The sequence below is a fragment of the Hemitrygon akajei genome, chromosome 24 (genome assembly GCF_048418815.1).
Source record: "Hemitrygon akajei chromosome 24, sHemAka1.3, whole genome shotgun sequence".
Classification (NCBI taxonomy): domain Eukaryota; kingdom Metazoa; phylum Chordata; class Chondrichthyes; order Myliobatiformes; family Dasyatidae; genus Hemitrygon; species Hemitrygon akajei.
In genome coordinates this window covers 18,106,724-18,126,431 of record NC_133147.1, presented here as the reverse complement: position 1 = coordinate 18,126,431, position 19,708 = coordinate 18,106,724, and the positions used below count along the sequence as shown (strand labels likewise).

At 39.9% G+C, this 19,708-nt stretch overlaps 1 protein-coding gene across 19 annotated transcripts in view; it reads left to right on the top strand.

The window, feature by feature from the left end:
• Window positions 1–1,047: 1,047 nt before the first annotated feature.
• The window catches only part of LOC140715917 (protein 4.1-like), a 162,642-nt gene continuing 143,981 nt past the window's right edge, over window positions 1,048–19,708 (top strand). For 17 of the 19 annotated variants that reach the window (XM_073028453.1, XM_073028462.1, XM_073028447.1 and 14 more), the window contains exon 1: window positions 18,762–18,878. The gene's annotated coding sequence lies outside the window, so the exon portion shown is untranslated. Of the gene's footprint in view, window positions 1,070–18,577; window positions 18,689–18,761; window positions 18,879–19,708 lie in introns of those variants that run through there. The other 2 variants (XM_073028445.1, XM_073028444.1) reach the window with 2 other exon arrangements.

Sequence of the window (19,708 nt, the reverse complement as noted above, 5' to 3'; positions counted from 1 at the left end):
TGTGCATGTTTTGCTCTGACTTCTTGGCTTTACTTGAGTAACGTGTACAATTTAAATGACCAGGAGCATACTGTGTGAATATTGAACTGAACAATGATGCCAGTTAAAAAAAATTATTTTGTATAGCTGATTAACTAAACTATCACTTTGTAACTGGATGACTATTCTTGGGCCAGTATATTTGCTAATAAAACCAATGTTATGTATATGAAGATCTTGGCTCTTTCTATCCATATATAATCTGAAATTTATAGTTATTATTTTAAACCATTTTTATTTTGAAGGTGAAATTCACAGAAGATTAGGCAGCCAATAAATTATTCTGGAATACCGGCAGACCTTAAAATATTGTGACAATGTAAGTAATGCATTCATTTACACTATTGGTGCTGGAAATGTTTTGTCATAATATAGAATCATTTTTGCATTTTGTTTCATAACTGATCTTTATTGTACCTTTTGGCTCAACTATTTGATGAGTTTTTGATATCCAAATCAGGATATATTATATCAACATGATAAAACACAGAACACAGGTCAACTTTGAAACTTGCCCCCTTTTGCAAAAAAAAACTGATAACAGATAATTTTCTTCATATCAATTATTTACTTGTTTTCCTCTCACGGTGTGGTGCAGTGCCACAAATATAGTAAGCTACTTGTTATTTCAAACATTTCAATAGCTAATGACTCATCGTGCAGTTTCTACTGTAACTACCTGCTGTTAAAGGAATTTTAGCTCTTGACCAGGAGATTTATATGCGTAATGTTTCTGAATAGAACTGGTAGGTTTGATTATTTGATATCATTCCAAATATGTATTATTTGAATTAGTATAATTTTTGAAATATCATAATATATTTTAGATCAAACTACATACTTACAGTCTAGTATGTCATTGTTAGGTAACAGTTACCTGAAGCCAGGCTTCATTGCTCTTTAGTATAAATTTTGATGCTGGTTGATTATTGAATAGCACAACTGAAATAATTGTTCTTCCTTTTGCATGCAACACTTTGGATGAAAATGGCTGTTGCGCAAATGGTGTAATATAATACCCATCATTTTGGTGAGTATAGAGCCTCTTATCTTAAAGTTCTATAAAGTTAAAAACGTACATAGCAATGTTATAGTTACATCTTCTATTACAGATTATGTACCTGAGTGCCACTGCTGATGTAGCTGAGGTTGACTGTAACGCTTGCATCTCTTAACCATGATAGCCCTAATGTTACTGGATAATCTACAGGGTGTTGGTCTTGGTGGTTGTTCTGTTAAATCCCAATAAACTTTTATCCAGTGCTTAACCAGGCTTTCATTTCTATCTTTATAATTTGTCTCCTGTCCCTTGATTTTTCAATTGTCTCTTGCTTTTGGTAACGTAGCGGTTAGCTCTGGTCGTTGGAGTGCGGAGTTCAATTGTAAGGAGTCTGTACATCCTCCTTGTGGAATGTGTGTGTTTTCTCTGGGTGCTCCAATTTCCTCCCATATTCCAAAATTGTACCGAGTAGGTTAATTGGTCATTGTAAATTGTCCTGTGATTAGGTTGGAGTTAAAGTGGGGTTCTCAGGGGTTTCTAGATGGCACATCTTGCAGGGGTGGAAGGGCCTACCAAATAAAAATAAATAAAATAAAAATCGCAAACCCAGTTTCCTGTGCCTTCTATTTGACTTTAATGCAATATCGTGATCTCAGTTCAACAAAAGTCACCAATTGTTTTGATTTTGGGGCTAAATCAAACAAATGTATTTGACCTGATGTTACTGTTTATGATAATAATATTTTTGGATTTATCATACCTATTACCTAAGCTGACACAATTGTCATCTTAATGCTTTATTTTAAATTATTTTTACTTTAAATTACATTTCCAATGGGGATATAGTAAAATCAGTGTCTAAAATTGTGTTATTTTTGAGATCTTCTTTGCATTGAGTAGAAGTTCAGAAGTTTGTAACTATCCTGAAACTTGGTTGAAAACTGGGGCTAGAAATTAATAGTTTTGTGCACACTGGTTTTAATTATTGCTATTCAAAGCTGGCCATGTAGTGAAATTATAGATAAGCAATTATAAATTTGTAATGTGTCTCCTACAACTTAATAATTCGGATTGGCAATTTTTAACTTTTTTTAAATGTTATACATTTCAATTTGGATATTATTATTATGGCTCTTGGGAAGGATAACATAATACATTTTCATTTTGATGGCTAGACTGATTGTAATGTGAAGTGCTGCAATATTTTTTTGCAGGCTATTAAATAATGATAATGTATTCATACCATGAAAGAGTATACCTTTTCATTTATTCATGAGATGTGAGTGTCACCAACCAAGGATTTTTACTGCCTTCAGTATGATGGTACTGAACGCCCTTCTTGAACCATTGCAGCTTATATGGTAAAGGTATTCCGATGTGCTGTAGATTGTTGATTTTTAGCAAATAAGGAAAATGAAGGGGTATCTTGGAAGGAACTTGCAAATGATGGAAGCCTATACTTCAATCTTTGCCCTTCTAGGTTTCAGGTTGTGAGTCTGGGCAATGGGTTTGAAGAAGCCTCAGGACGATACTTGACAATACACAGCGTAGATGGTACACACTGCACATGGTGTGCTGGTGATGGAGGAAGAAATTAAGATTTAGTATGGTATACTAGTCACTGATGGTCAGTTTTGCCAGCAGCTTTCAACTCTAGTCTAAGCTGCAGTCTTGATCTAAACACTGATAAGAGGTTTGGTTTTAGAAATGAAAATGACAGTCTGTGGTATTGAGGATGCAACTGACAAGCATATGGCACCAGAGACCCTCCGTAAAATTAATGTAATTGTGCAATACCTAGTACAAAGGAACATTATCTTGAATGATTTCAGCCATGGTAGATTACAGCAGGAGTTCCTCATCTTCAATGGTATAAAGTTTTAATATCATTGAAACTCAACATTTTGCTCTTTCTAAAGCACAAGACGGCTGAAGCTGTAAAGCCTATTATCCCGGCTGACTTCATAGCAATTTGAGGTCATCCATTTATTTCATTATTTTATCTTGGTTTTCCAGAGCTCGCCATTTACTAGAGAAAGAGTAGACCATATCTGTTATGTTTTGTAACTGCAAAACTCACCCAGGTTTGTGTTTTCTTTTGATTAATGCATCGACTCTTACTTTAGTGAGGCACACGTATATGGCGTGGTGGGGTAATAATGAATGCCATTCACATCTTTTTACATATAACCCATAATGAAATCTAAACAACAAAGAATGGTTAATCAAACAATATATCTACAATATTACTCATATTACTGAAATATTAAATAAACAACACTTCTCCCTGCTTAGCTGTAAACTCCAACTCAATAGAGGAGGCATCTCATCTATATGTACAATAATACGACCACTGTACAGGCAACCACAGCACTGTAAATTTTAAATTGTTCCATTCAGGCCTTAAGTTTTAATCACAGTGGAGGATTTCTTACTCTTGAAGGGATAACATCTTTTCACACCCTGACAAGGGTGTGTCACCTACTTGGCAGGTGAATCTTGTGGCTGTGAAACAATCTTAGGTCTGGGGCCTCTTCTGTGGTTTTTGCAGGAGTTGACTTTTTTTTATAGTGTGTCGCACCAGTCAGCCATTCTTGTCTGGCGCGTGGTATCAGGATTGGTCTCCTTTTGGATTAACTGGGTCATGATATGAACGTTCCTGATATGTGGTTTTTTTTATGAGGCCGAGTGGCTAGCTCAATGCTCAACGTGGTATGGATGGAAAGTGTGCTCGGGGGTGTCCCAACTTGGATTCAAACTTGGGAGCCTTCGCTCCAGAGTCCGGCGCTGATGCCATTGTGCCACCTGCCAGCCAAGGAGTTGACTAGCTGACTAAGAAACTGTAGGAAATGGTTCCTTCAGTTCTGGACACCTTTCTTCCTCAAGATGCTCTTGGTATTTCTGGATATGTTGGCATTCCAAACAGTGCATGGTAAGCTGATCAAACTGCTTATCTATCCCAGGCCACCCACCAGCCAAAGCTTTGAGCCAACATTTTCATTTTGACCAAGCCTAGGTGACTGGCATGTAGCTCCACCAATGTTTTAGCTCTCAGCTTGGATGGTACAACAACCCTCTCAATCCCCACATAAGGCAACCCCTGTCAAGAGCAGGTTCATCCTGGAGCTGGTAAAAATGGAGGGACTGGAATTTCTGCTACACATCCCAGCCATTTTGGGTAGGCATGTAGACTTGAGACAGTGTGGAGTCTCTTCTGGTTTTCTGTTGGATCACCCCTGCTGTAATATTCACATTTTTTGTGCTTTGGATTTGCATTAGGGAGGCTACGCCAAGGGTAAATGTACATTTGTACATTTTTCAGGTGCATCATTTTCCAAGGGTAAATGGGGCAATCCATCAGAATTTCCATGATTAGTTGTCCTCTTGAATTCAATCTTGTAATTGCGTCCTCCAAGAAACAGAGCCCATCTTCGCATTCGTGGTGCTTCCGTTAGTGGAACACCCTTGGAGGGGTTGATGATCAGTAATGAGAGTAAACTCTCTCCCATTCAAATACTGGTTGAAACATTTTGTACTTCAAACTAGACTCTGTCAATCTATGAGGAATATTTTTGCTGTAGTGGTAAGGGACTGTGATGCAGATGCTATGAAGGGAACTTGCATCACTCAGCACATGATATGACTGCCCCTATGCCATAAGGCGAGGTGTCACAAACAAGCTTCACAGGACGATGTAGATCATAATGTTGGACATCTCCATTTCCTTTATCTTTTGGGAAGCCACCTCACGCTACCTTGTCCATTGCCATTTCTTCCCAATCTGTAGTAATAAGTTCAAGGGGTGGAGTACAGTAGCCTGGTTTGGCAGGAATCTGTTTTAGTAATTGACAAATCCTAAAAAGGACTGCAACTGTGACATGTTGTTTGGCCTTGGGGCATTCACCACTTGCGTAATTCTTGTGTGTCAGAGATATAACCAGAGTAAGTGAGGCTTGTTTTAAAGAATTCATACTTGTTGCACCATGCTCTGAGCCCATGATATTCTAGTTTTCTGAACACCATCCTGAGATTTTGGAGATGTTCCTTGTCATCCTTACTGTTAACAAAGATGTCATCCAGGTAACACTGAGTGTCTGGACAACCTTGCAGCATCTGGTCCACAGCTTTCAGCCAGAGTGCAGGTGTAGAAGCTACTCCAGAAATAAGCCTATTATACTGATTAAAGCCTTTTGTGAGTGATTATGGTGAGAAACACTTTGGACTCTTCTTCCATCTCCATCTGTAGGTAGGCCTCAGCTAAGTCCACTTTGCTTAAATGTTTCCCTCCAGAAAGATTTACAAATATATGATCAAAGATTGATGGCTGTAGGTCTGTACTAACTGGAATCCAGAAGAATGAGGGAGAATCTCATTGAAATGTATTAAATGTTGAAAGGCCTCAATGAAGAGGATGTTCCTTACAGTCAGAGTCTAAGACCAGAGGATACAGCCTCAGAATAAAGGGATGTTCATATAGAATGGAGATAAGAAGGAATTTCTTTAGCCAAACAGTGGTGAATCTGTGGTGTTTGTTCCCACGGGTAGCTGAGGAAGCCAAATCATTTGAGAATATTTAAGGCAGAGATTGGTAGATTCTTGATTAGTTAGGGAGAAAAGGCAAAAATGGATCAGCCATGATGAAATGGTAGAATAGACTTGATGGACCAAATGGCCTAATTCTGTTCCTATATCTTATGGTCATGTATCTTCTATCCTGGGCAGAGTATATTAATCAACTTTCAGTACTGGGTTGACGATGACCTTAAAATCTCCAGAGATCCTGACAGACCCATTCTTCTTGGTTAGTGGGACTGTTGGCATTATCCATGGGCTCCACTCAATCTTAGAAAGAATTCCTTCAATCTCATGCAATTTATCTCACTGACTACTTTATCACAGATACCATAAAGGACTTTGTAAAACTGGGATGTGGCCTTTTCATTTGGCACTATTTTACCCTTGATATGTTTAAGTTTTCCAATGCCATCCTTTGGTGAAATTAAACTTCATTCTGATTCTGTTACAAATGTCTTTGATGTAGGAGTTTCCTTTTCTCCAGTATAAGTTCTTTATTGGAAATCTGCAGGCTTAAGTTCAGTATCTTTGAAATGCCTTTTGGCTGGTTATTTGAGCCCCGCCACAATAGTAACACAATTTATTTGGCCAGGCAGGTTTCTGTATAGATGTAATTTTGTTCATGTTCACTTTCATTCTTGATTGCTACTCAATTGCATCTCTGGTTGCCTTTTCCATTGATACACCAATTTCAACTTCTCTTTTAAATGTAAGTTGTGCTTCAGTTAGGAGCTGTTTTGAATGATTTCTTGCAAGATTCAACTTGCTGAATGATCTGTCAGTGCATTAATAAGCCCATTACTGAACTGGTAATGCTCAGACAATTTCTTCATTTCAGCCTTGCATGCTGAAATGCCTCCTTTTGATTCTGCTTATGAAACCTAAAGTGTTCTGCAGTCAGCAATGGTTTCAGTTCTAAATGTTCTTGCATTACATACACAATATCAGCAAAGCTCTTTTCGGCTGGTTTGGTTGGAGCAGTAAAACTTTTAAGCACACTGTGTACTCTTCCATCTATTATAGTCAGCAAAACTGGTACTCATTTCTCACAGGCAATTCTATTTGCTTTAAAATACTGCCCATTTTGTTCAGTATACATAAGCCAGTTATCCTTTATGCAATTGAATGTGTCTATCTTCCTGATGTATCCAGCCATTTCTCCTTTTTATTTATGAATATTATCACCTGATACTCATTGTTTATGAACCCATGAAGTTCATCTGTTTTCTGCCTTTTTAAACACTCTAATGTCTTTCTTCTCTTGCAAAAAAAGCTTTTTTTTTACTTGACTGTTTCATTCCTCTTGCGACGAAATGGTGCTATACTTTTTTTTTAAACTAACATCTCACTGCATTTCAACAGATAGGTGGTCATCTCAGTTTCATTTTAAAACTACCTCTCCACCACTGTTATGTTTTGAAGCTCTAAAACAAAACATGGAGCTGGGGATAACTCATGTAGGTTTAGCTTTTTTTTTTACTTTTGTGAGATGCACACATATAATGTGGTGGCCTAATGGCATATGCTATTAATTTACAATCTCAATCTCATACCGTTTGTACACAATATATTTTATTGAAATGTTTATATTAATGCTTTACTGGAGGAAATGCATTTTGAAATGCAGCAATATATAGTTCACCAGAATTTATTTCAAACACTTTTTAGCACACACATATAATGTGTGTGTGTCCTCGCTTAACGGTTTTTGGGTAGAATTTAAGAGTTCCAATAAAAGATGTTTTGAATAAACTCTTATAGATAAATGTATCCTATTTTCCTAACAGCAACAATTTTCTATTACAAAACTGAATTTGGCATAAAGGAGTAGGGATTTATAATCTGTTCATATTTTCATACCTGCAGAATTATCTGTAATCTACAATTTGTAATGTGTCACATTATTTTCAAGCCCAGCATTCATTATCTTGTATGTTGTGAGATTTTTAGGTACAGAAGTTTACAGTATTCAAATATTTCAATGCGTGAGCATTTTGTATATTTCAGGCAAGTGAGTGCACAGCCGTCATGGCCAGTCATCACTCCAACCCATTAGTTGCAGACCACAGCCTCAGTTCATTTCATGTGTGTTGTTCAAGATATCCAGCATCTGCAGAATCTTTTGTATTTATAATAAAAAAATTAAAAAAAAATATATTTCAATGTGTTTAGGCTAACCTATTCATTTGAGCCTTGCAATTACTTGGATGCTGATATAGCTCTATATGGTGAAGATCCTATGCCCTCACCTTCAATGCTTTTCTTCTCCCAATGCCCCAATGGATAAAGCACTTGTTATCAGCTAATTTAAAGAATTACCCAGCTATGTGAAATCTGCAAAAAGACTCTCGTGTTAAAGTGAAAACAGTTCTCTACAAAGTGATCTAAATTAATTAAAATATAAAACACAAAATAATTCATTGCGTAAGTATTCACCCCCTTTAATATAACACACCAAATCATCACTGGTACAGCAAATTGGTTTTAGAAGTCACTTAATTAGTTAAATGGAGATCACTTGTGTGCAGTCAAGGTGTTCCAACTGAATGTAATAAAAATACACCTGTATCTGAGTCAGTATCCTGGCAAAAACCACACCATGAAGACAAAAAGAACACTCCAAACAACTCTGCAAAAAGGTTATTGAAAAGCATAAGTCAGGAGATGGATACAAGGACATTTCCAAGTCACTGAATATCCCTCGGAGTACAGTCAAATCAATCACCATGACATGGAAAGAATATGGCATAGATGTAAATCTGCCAGGAGCAGGCTGTTCTCAAAAACTGAGTGACCTTGCAAGATGGAGACTAGTAGGGGAGGTCACCAAGAGACCTCTGACAACACTGGAGGGCTTTCAAGCTTGAGTGGCTGAGATGGGAGAGACTGCGCATACAACAACTGTTGCCTGGGTGCTTCACCAGTTTTATGGGAGAGTGGCAAAGAAAAAGCCACTGTTGGGGTGGGGGTGGAATCTCACATGAAATCTTAGCTAGAGTTTGCCAGTATGTGGAAGACTCTGAAGTCAGCTGGAAGAAGGTTCTATGATCTGATTAAACCAAAATTGAGCATTTTGGCCATCAGACTAAACACTATGTTTGGCATAAGCTAAACACTGCACATCATCAAAAGAACACCATCCCTACCATGAAGCATGGTGGTGGTGGGGATGCTTCACTGCAGCAGGCCCTGGAAAGCTTGTGAAGGTAGAGAGAAAATGAAATCCTGGAGGAAACCCAAATGCAATCTGCTAGAGAACTGCGACTGGGGAGAAGATTTGTTTTCCTGCAAGACAATGATCTCAAGCATAAAGTCAAAGCTACACAGAAATGACTTAAAAACAACAAAGTTAATGTCCTGGAGTGGCCAAGTCGGTGTCCAGACCTCAATCCAATTGAGAATTTGTGGCTGTTCACTCACGATCCCTAATGCAATCTGACAGAGCTTGAGCAGTTTTGTAAAGAAGAATGGGGGGGGGGGGGGGAATTGCAGCATCCAGATGTGCAAAGCTGATAGAGATCTATCCACACAGACTCAAGGCTGTGATTGCTGCCAAAGGTACATCTACTAAATACTGACTTGAAGGGGGGAATACTTGTGCAATCAATTATTTTGTGTTTCATATTTGTAATTAATTTAGATCACTTTGTAGAGTTCTGTTTTCACTTTGACGTGGAAGAGTCTTTTACTATTGATCAGAGACAAAAAAGCTAAATTAAATCCACTGTGATTCAATGTTGTAAAACAATAAAACATGAAAACTTCCAAGGGGGTGAATACTTTTTACAGGAACGGTATTTTGTAATTTTACTATTTCCAACATCTCACCAGATCTGATTATTTTGCTATAGTTACTGGGTCAAGAAACTGCACTTAAATTATATGCATGGAAATTGTATGATTTAAACAGGTTAGAGTTACCTTGTTACAATCCAGTTAGTTTGGCACTGGAGTGTAACTTCTATATTTGCCCCCTGCAGAGCTTAACAGACTGCCAGTACATTCATGTAACTTATTGATTGTAACATTCCTTTGACTACACTACACCTATCTTTTTCCCAACAGGGAGTGGGATAAGTGGAGAATGAAATAATGTGTTAATCTTACGAACCATCCGTAGACAATTTGAGATTAGAGCCAAATGTCTGTATGCTTTCCTTCCTGGGAAGTATTACAAAGGAAATGTTTTAACACTTTGCATCAAATTTCTTGCTTTAATCCTTCAATTTAAAAAAAAAATTCCAGGTAGAAATAGAGGAGGGTAAGTGGTGGTAGAAATCCTCTTGTGGGAATGAGGGAAAAGAAAGGATTATTTCCTCCTTCAAACTTTGAGGGACTGAATTATTTCCTGTATCATCCCTTCAATTTTTTTTTCCGTGTCATACTTCCTTCTCCTTTGTGCTTCACGCTCTCTCTGTACTACTCCTACCCCTCCTCCAAGTGGCTCTGGAACTTTAGATCTACCCATGTATTTTTTTGTTCTGTGGAATTTCCTTTTGAAGTGGAACAGCAATCTAGCCTTGTACAGGGTGTGTTTTGACTTAATTTAGAAAGCACTGAACTTCCTATTTGGAAGGACAAGTCGTGCGCATTAAATATAATTAGAACTCTCATCCCATCTTGTAAGATCTTTATCTTTTAAAACTGAGCCTCTGAAGCAGAGGTTCCCAACATTTTACATGCCATGGACCCTTACCATTAAACAATTCATAGACCCCAGGTTGGGAAGCCCTGCTCTAAAGCAAAATTTTTTTTTAATGTGATTGTTAAATTGGAGTCCTAACAGAGTTAATAAAGTACAGAAAGTTTGTAATAGTCATTGGTGAAGCTGCACTTGGAGTACTATGTACAGTTTTTGGTCATCCTGTTATAGATTAAATTGGAAAGAATGCAGAGAAAATTTACAAATATGTTGAAAAGTTGGCCAGGCTAAGTCTTTATTCCTTGGAACGCAGGAGAATGAGGGGCAATCTTGTAGAAGCGCTTAAAATTATGAGAGGCAAAGTTAATGTGGATAGTAACAGTCTTTTCCTCGGGGAGTCTAAAACGAGGGAGCATAGCTTGAGGGTGAGAGGGGAAAGAATTAAAAGGGATCTGAGGGGCACCTTTTTCCACATAGAGAGTAGTGAGTATATGGAATGAGCTGCCAGCGGAAGTGGTTGAGGCAGGTTCAATAGCATCATTTAAGTAGTACATAGAACACAGAGGAGTACAGCACAGGAGCAGGTCATTTGTTTCACAGTGTTCACATCTAAAAAGCAAATCAAAAACACCCAAACACTAATCCCTCCTACCTACACCATGTCCATATCCCTCCTCCTTCCTCACATCCATGTGCCTATCAAAGTGTCTCTTAAAAGCCTACAATGTATTTGCCTCTACCACCTTACTAGGCAGCACATTCCAGGCATCCATGAGTCTGAGTAAAAATCTTACCCCATCATACCCCCCTTTGAACCTACTCCCCTCACCTTCAATGCATGCCCTCTGGTATGTGGAGGGCAAGAGAATAAAACGTGAGAGAAAAGGACCAATCAAGTGTGACAGTGGGAAAGTGTGTATGGAACTGGAAGAGATAGCAGAGGTACTTGATGAATACTCTGCTTCAGTATTCACCACAGAAAAGGATCTTGGTGATTGTAGGGATGACTTACAGCGGACTGAAAAGCTTGAGCATATAGACATTAAGAAAGAGGATGTGCTGGAGCTTTTGGAAAGCATCAAATTGGATAAGTCTCCGAGACTGGATGAGATGTACCCCAGGCCACTGTGAGAAGCGAGGGAGGAGATTGCTGAGAATGATCTTTGCATCATCAATGGGGATGGGAGAGACTTTGGAGGGTTGCAGATGTTGTACCCTTATTCAAGAAAGGGAGTAGAGATAGCCCAGGAAATTATAGACCAGTGAGTCTTACTTCAGTGGTTGGTAAGTTGATGGAAAAGATCCTGAGAGGCAGGATTTATGAACATTTGGAGAGGCATAATATGATTAGGAATAGTCAGCATGGCTTTGTCAAAGGCAGGTTGTGCCTTATGAGCCTGATTGAATTTTTTGAGGATGTGACTAAACACACTGATGAAGGTAGAGCAGTAGATGTAGGTATACGGATTTCAGCAAAACATTTGATAAGGTACCCCATGGAAGGCTTATTGAGAAAGTAAGGAGGCATGGGATCCAAGGGGACCTTGCTTTGTAGATCCAGAATTGACTTGCCTACAAAAGGCAAAGAGTGGTTGTGGTCAGGTCATATTCTGCATTGAGGTCGGTGACTGGTGGTGTGCCTCAGGGATCTGTTCTGGGACTCCTACTCTTTGTGATTTTTATAGATGACCTGGATGAGGAAGTGGAGGGATGGGTTAGTAAATTTGCTGATGACATAAAGGTTGGGGGTGTTGTGTATAGTGTGGAGGGCTGTCAGAGGTTATAGCGAATCATCGATAGGATGCAAAACTGGGCAGAGAAGTGGCAGGTGGAGTTCAACCCAGATGAGTGTGAAGTGGTTCATTTTGGTAGGTCAAATATGATGGCAGAATATAGTATTAATGGTAAGACTCTTGGCAGTGTGGAGGATCAGAGAGATCTTGGGGTCTGAGTCCATAGGACACTCAAAACTGCTGCGCAGGTTGACTCTGTGGTTAAGAAGGCATATGGTGCATTGGCCATCAATCGTGGAATTAAATTTAAGAGCTGAGAGGTAATGTTACAGCTATATAGGACCCAGGTCAGACCCCACTTGCAGTATTGTGCTCAGTTCTGGTCGTCTCACTACAGGAGGAATGTGGAAACTATAGAAAGGGTGCAGATTTACAAGGATGTTGCCTGGATTGGGGAGCTTGCCTTATGAGAGTAGGTTGAGTGAACTTGGCCTTTTCTCCTTGGAGTGGTGGAGGATGAGAGGTGACCTGATAGAGGTATATAAGATGATGAGAGGCATTGATGTGTGGATAGTCAGAGACTTTTTCCCAGGGTTGAAATGGCTAACACGAGAGGGCACAGTTTTAAGGTGCTTGGAAGTAGGCACGAAAGAGATGTTAGGGGTAAGTTTACTTATGCAGAGAGTGGTGAGTGCGTGGAATGGACTGCCAGAGACAGTGGTAGAGGCAGATATGATAGGGTCTTTTAAGAGACTCCTGGATAGGTAAATGGAGCTTAAAAAAAGAGGGCTATGGGTAACCCTAGGTAATTTCTAAAGTAAGTACATGTTCGGCATAGCATTGTGGGGCGAAGGGCCTGTATTGTGCTGTAGGTTTTCTATGTTTCTATGGTATTAGACATTTCAGCCCTGGGAAACAGATCCTCTCTGTCCACTCTACCAATGCATCGCATAATCTTGTAAACCTCTATCAGATCTCCCCTCATCCTCCGGCACTCTAGAGAAAACAACCTAAGCTTATCCAGCCTCTCGTGATAGCACTTTAAGTATGTGGAGGGATGAGACTTGGATATAAATCCAAATACACTAAATTGGGACCAGTTAGATGGGCACCGTGGTTGGTATGGGCTAATTGGGCTGAAGGGCTTGTATCTGAAGGATCTGTATTACTTCATGATAGAGCTTGGCCCACTGAGTCAACGCCAACCATAAAGCATCCTTTTGCATCAATCCTATTTTTTTTCTACTGAGATTACTACAATTGTCTCTTAGATTCTGGCACTCACCAACACACTAAACCTGATTTACAGTTATTAATTAACTTTTTTAACTGGCATATGGAAGGACCTGGAGTACCTGAGGATAATCCACATGGTCACAGAATGAGTGAACTTCACATATATAGCACTAGAGGTTATGATTCAACCCAAGTCAGCGAAACTGGGAGGCTCTGCTGCCTCACACTTCAACTTGTAATATTTTGGGGTTTTAAAGTTTTTACTAATTTTAAAATTTACCTAAAATGTATCTGTCCAATATATGCTGGAAGTTGAAGCTTTTAAAATATACTTTCAAAACGCTGGAGGAACTCAGGCGGCCAGGCAGCATCTATGGACGTTGACTGTACTCTTTTCCATAAATGCTGCCTGGCCTGCTGAGTTTCCTTCAGCATTTTGTGTGTGTTGATTGGATTTCCAGTATGTGCAGATTTTCTCCTTGTTTTTAAAATGTACATTAGCTTTTATTGTGTTTGGTCATTACTGCAGTGAATTATTATATGTAGCAGGGTTATACTGATAAGCTGTCATTTTTGTTCCTGTTACTGGATTCCAAATCCCAAAAATACAGGGCTTTAAGATTACAATGCCTAGATTTCTTTTATATCATCACAACTGCCCAGCTCCTGTCAGTTTCATAAATAAATGTGAATTGCAGGAAATAATGTGTTACAATATTTTGACAACTGAGTTTTTTTTAGTTCCTTTGTTCTAATGATAGCTTATAATTATGGACAAAGATCTTCCAACAAGGCATTCAGAAATCATGCACAGTTGCTTGCAAACTTTTGTTGTTTTGCAAATTATTCCTGAGGTTCAATCTTAAAGATTTTCATTTATACATTTCCCACGTCTCAAAGGCTTGCTGATCGGCAATACTGTGAATTACCACACAGGTAGATGGGTGACAGAAGAATTGATGGTATGAAAGAGCAAAAGTGGGAGAATATGCTTCAGGGGAAAATAAGTGATAATTGGATGGTTATGAGGGTTAGGATGGGGTTCTGGGCTCACGGGTGCTACTGAAGTTAAAAGGAAACAAGAGAAATGATAAGGGTGAGAGGAGACTTGATTCAAGTATGTGAGATCCCAAGGAGTCTGCATTGGTGTCACATGAGGGGTTGGCTTATTTGCCGGCCGTTGTGTCAGTCATTGATTGGCCTGCTTGAAAGTTGTGGCTGCTCTTTTCCGTTGGTTGGCTTGCACGCCACCACACCAATTTCCAGTTCTGGACACCTTGGTGGGGGAGGGGTGTAAGAATAGCATGTGAGGGAGGCTTGGCCTTTCTCCTTCCTTAGTCCCCAGGTCCATTTCAGACTGGGGTAGCGACTAGTGCTGAAAAATCATCGGGAAAGTATGCTCTAGACGTGCACTCTTACCTAAGTATCTGTTAAGTTGAATATTTAGTTTCACAGTTCATGTGACTTTGGGGGACTTAGATGTTTGGTCGAATCTTTTACTGCTTGTAAATAAATGATTAGTATGCTTATTCGTAATTTGTGTCTTCTGTCTCACTCGTCAAACCCGCAAACATGCTTCCACATTACAGTTGGATCAATGTAGAGAGGATGTTTCTGAATGGGGGGGGGGGGGGAGAATCTAGACCTGAGAGACACTGTTTAAGAATAAGGATCATGTATTTAGGAAAGCGAAGTAAAAATTTATCTGCGCAGGTCTTTCAAACACTTCCATAAAAAGCAATAGAATAATTTTACATTGGGGGTAGATGCAAGTGGGATGAGGTTACTGCAGGCTGATGGATATGAGGAGTTGAAGATTAGATTCCACCAACTGTGATCTTGCTAAATGGCAAAGCAATCTCGAAGCTGAATGTCCTGTGCCCACTTCTAATTCATTTAGTTTACATTTGTTCAAGGACATGGATGGTTTCTCATGCATGTCCAGATTCAGAACAAATTTGGGCTGCTATCTCTTGTTTATCAGATTCTTAGAGTTGCTATTTATCAAATGAATACATGACTCTTGACCCCCATTAGGAATGTAGAAGCCATGGTGCTAAGGCATGCTTTCTGAACAGATCAACATGTACAACACGCTGGAGGAGCTCAGCAGGTCAGGCAGCATCCGTGGAAACGAGCAGTCAACGTTTCGGGCCGAGACCCTTCATCAGGACTGAAGAGGGAGGGGGCAGGTGTCCTATAAAGAGGTGGGGGTGGGTGGGAAGGAGAAGGCTGGTGGGTGTCAGGTTAAAATTCAATTAGAGGGAAGAGCCACCATCCCAGTTTCACTCTGCTTCCTCCTCCAGCTGCCTATCACCTCTCTCATGATTCTGCCTTCTTCTGCTACACAGTACTTCTACTACACAGTGCTTTCACCTTACATTCCTTCTTCACCTCTCTGGCCTATCGCCTCCCTGCTTCCCCTCCCCTATCCCTTGATCTTTCCTCTGATTGGTTTTTAACCTGCCAACCACCAGCCTTCTCCTCCCCACCTCCCCCCACCTTCTTTATAGGGCCCCTGCCCCCTCCCTCTTCAGTCCTGACAAAGGGTCTCAGCCCAAAACGTTGACTGCTCGTTTCCACGGATGCTGCCCGAACTGCTGAGTTCCTCCAGCGTGTTGTACGTGTTGCTTTGACCACAACATCTGAAGTGTACTTTGTGTTTACTTTCTGAACAGATGTTGTGATAGGAAAAAGACCAACTTGATGTGTAGCAAAGAAGGAACAGAAACATTGACAAGTGTGCTACAGGAATCAAAAGATGGTATATAACTGTGAAGGGGACACAAATGTTCATATTGAATTTAGTCTAGTGATGTTAAAAGGCATAAGAAGAGTTTAAAAACTGCTTGCTTGAATGGTGAAAGTTTTTTTTAGTATATACCTGTATTTCATATGAATAGAACAATACAGCACAGAAACAAGTAGGAACCTTACTGAAATCAAGAGGCTAGGGAGAAAGTAGGGAGCTGGTAATAGATGGTTGTCTTTCTCACTGGAGGTCTATAAATTAGTGGTGTACTGCAGGGATTGGTGCTGGATCCATTGTTATTTGTCACCTGTATCAACAATATGAATGATAATGTGGTAAACTGAACCAGCAAATTTGTAGATGACACCAAGTATGGTGGACAGTGAGGAAAGCTATCAAAGCTTGCAGCGGGATCTGGGCTAACTGAGAAAATGGGCTGAAAAATGGCAGATGGAATTTAATGCAGAGAAGTGGGAGTTGTTGCACTTTGGGAGGACAGACATGTTGAGTGGCAGGGCACTGAGGATTGAGATAGAACAGAGGGATCTGGGAATACAGACCCATAATGTGTTGAAAATGTGTTGCGGGTAGGTAAGGTGGTAAAGAGAGCTTTTGGCACGTTAGCCTCATAAATCAGAGCACCGAGTACGGAGTTGAGATGTTATGCTGAAGTTGTACAAGATGTTGGTGAGGTCAAATTTGTAGTTTTGTCTGCAGTTCTGGTCACCTCCCTATAGGAAAGTTATCAATAAGGTTGAAAAAGTACAGAAAAAATTTACAAGGATGATCCTGGGACTTGAGGACTTGTAGGGAAAGGATGAATAGGTTAGGATTTTATTTTTTGGAGCACAAGAGAATGAGAAGATTTTATATAGAAGCATACAGAATTGTGATGGGTATAGTTAAGATAAATACATGCAGGCTTTTTCCCTGAGATTGGGTGAGCCTAGAACTGAGGTCATAGGTTAATGATGAAAGGTGAAATATTTAAGGGGAACTTGTTCAGTCAGAGGACAGTGCGAGTGTGGAACGAGCTGCCAGAGGAACTGGTGAATGTAGGTTCAGTTGTAGCATTTAAGAGATGTTTGTATGGGTATAGATGAGAGAGGTATAGAGGGTGCAGGTAAATGAAACGAGGCAAAAAGCGGGTTGACATGGACTACAGTAGATGGGTTGAACATACTGTTTTGGTGGTGTAGTGCTCTTTATGTCTTATGGTCTTTTCACTGTAGGTTCTATAGAAGATCCTTGATTTTAGTCAGAGTGAATCCCCTCTGCACCTTCTCCAACACAACCACATCCTACACGATTATCCCACGACGTTGAACTTCAAAGTCACTATGTAATCAGCATCAGAATAGTATTATATAGCAATTGCCATCTGTACAAAAACTCACATTTGTCTTACCATATGAATCGTTTAAAATATTAAAATCCTGACACTGTACAAGTCTGCACACGTTTTAAATTGTCATATAAAATGTGATTTTTTTTTTCTGTCCCAGTCTATCAATTACTTCGCCTCTACTCCTGAGTACCGAGTCGTGTTAAACATGTCCAAAGGTATACGTAGCTCTTGGACAGATTATGCTCAGTACAGCGATTAAATATTGGACTGTCATGGACGTTGCGGTTCTAAATTACGTCTTGGCTTGATTAGCTCGTCTTAAATTTAAAGCTGTAAATCACCGTAGCATTCCCATTACTTCACTGTCTTATTTCAAACTATTGGATTAAAAAAGAGCAAGAGGAGATAACCGTACAAATTTTGTACAGCAAAGCTAAGTAAAAAGAGTTGACACCACATCGGTCCTTATTATAGACCTGTTACTATGAGTACAATTCGTGAAGATGGAGAAGATCGCCATCTTTGTGCTGGTCCGACCCTCATTGCCATGGCAACTCCCTGCTTTTCTAAAAGCAGATGCTCCGTTTGCATTCTCTCTCTAGGCCTTGCTACATTACGATACAGCTCTTCTTTTTTTTTTGCTTTATTGCCCTGCCGTCTCTTGTCTCTCCCCATCAGCAAATTTCATTGACCAACGTTCAAATTACTGTTCAAACATATTTCACTTGGCGAAGAACCATCATACCTGAATGGGCTACTTCAATATCACACCTTTTCGTTAGCTCCAATGCATACCATAATGTCAACTCAACGTCGCTTGCATCCAATTCCATACCGTCTAATCCCAACAATCTCCAATTTTGCATTCCCCTTGGGGGGCCGTGTTCCACTGTGAGAGTCGCGATGAGTCGTGAATGCATTTGATTTTAAAATCTGTTTGAGGATATTAATGAACACTCTTGCAGTTCGTTTAATTTCCATGCCCAAGCTTGAAGAATCAGAATCTTTGAGGCATCAAAAGCTTCACTTGATCCAACAGGATCGAGAACACGGTACGGTACGGTACTGGGGAGAAAACTAGTAATTAGCACTTCGGTCATCTCCAGACGTCTCGATAGGCGCGTCAGATTTATGAAGACGTGTCCTCTCCATTCATGACTGACTGAAACGTTGAAGGTACGATCCTGGAAAGATGAATCGAGTCCGAACAGTGACACCTGGCGTGGGAGGCGCCGGAATATTTCTCTGCTACGTTTACGATTTGTTGACATGCCCTGATCCGGGGTGCCCGAGGTTGTGCTGTTTGCTATTGCTCTGGCACGCTCCATGGTGTTCTGTTTTATACTCAGCGATTGGATACAAGGTGAGTTAGGTTATTGTGATTGGTTCGTTTGAGTCGATAGCTGCTTATTTTACATGCCCCGATCCACCCATAACAGAAACTGATACTTGCCATGAGTTTGGGTCTTCCGTACAATATATCGTGAGGTGTTTTTTAAAAAGGATCTTTGGGTGTTGCTCTTCCTTTGATATCATTGCTTTCTGCAAGTAAGGTGAGATGCTCTGAGTTTAGCTTTGTATTGGGAGCATTTTTTTCTATTATTTTTGTTACTTTTGTTGTTATGTTTTTAAACAGACGCCATTTTGCACCGAGGTATTAATTGTGCGGCATTATCCTTCAATGAAGCATCTTTCTGAGCAAGTTCTCGAGTGTACGCGACCAGCTAGATTGAATGAATTTTAATTTTTGTCTAAAACAATGTCTGATTTGTTTCAGCGACTTTTTTCATTAGAGTAATATTCCTACCTTGTTCTGATGTTCAGCCTTTTTCTGTAAACTTCCACGTACTTTCTGTAAATTTAACATTCATACTTGATTGCATTCAGCAAGACAGCATATTGGAGCCCTTGCTGTTGCATTGCATCTGTTACCCTTTCCGTTGGCTGGGGAGCAGCTGTTTTTTTTGTTTTGAACAATTACAGTATCCTTAAACAATGAACTTTAGCGGTTGTTACCGGTCTGGGCATGGCAGTGTTCCTTTGTGCGTGAATTTCATTTATTTGAAAAAGATGTTTGTGCATTGTTAGCGAATGTGCTGTTTCGGAGCTAGTTGTAACTGGGCTGGTCAGTAGGGGGGTCTCCTTTGTTTCGTTTTCTTTTGTGTTGTCAGCCTCCTGCTGTCTGGATGGGGGGTGGGGAGAGTTAATTCTTGCGTGTTTGTTGTCATCGAACTGCTGATTTAAATACATCTTCCTTCTGGGATTTGAACTCTTTATTTCCAAAATGCAGTAGTCGATTTTGTGTGTGTGTGTGTGTGTGTGTGGGTGGGGGGGGGGGGGGGAACAATCCGTAGGTGTTATAAAGGTAAATTTCAAGAAGCCC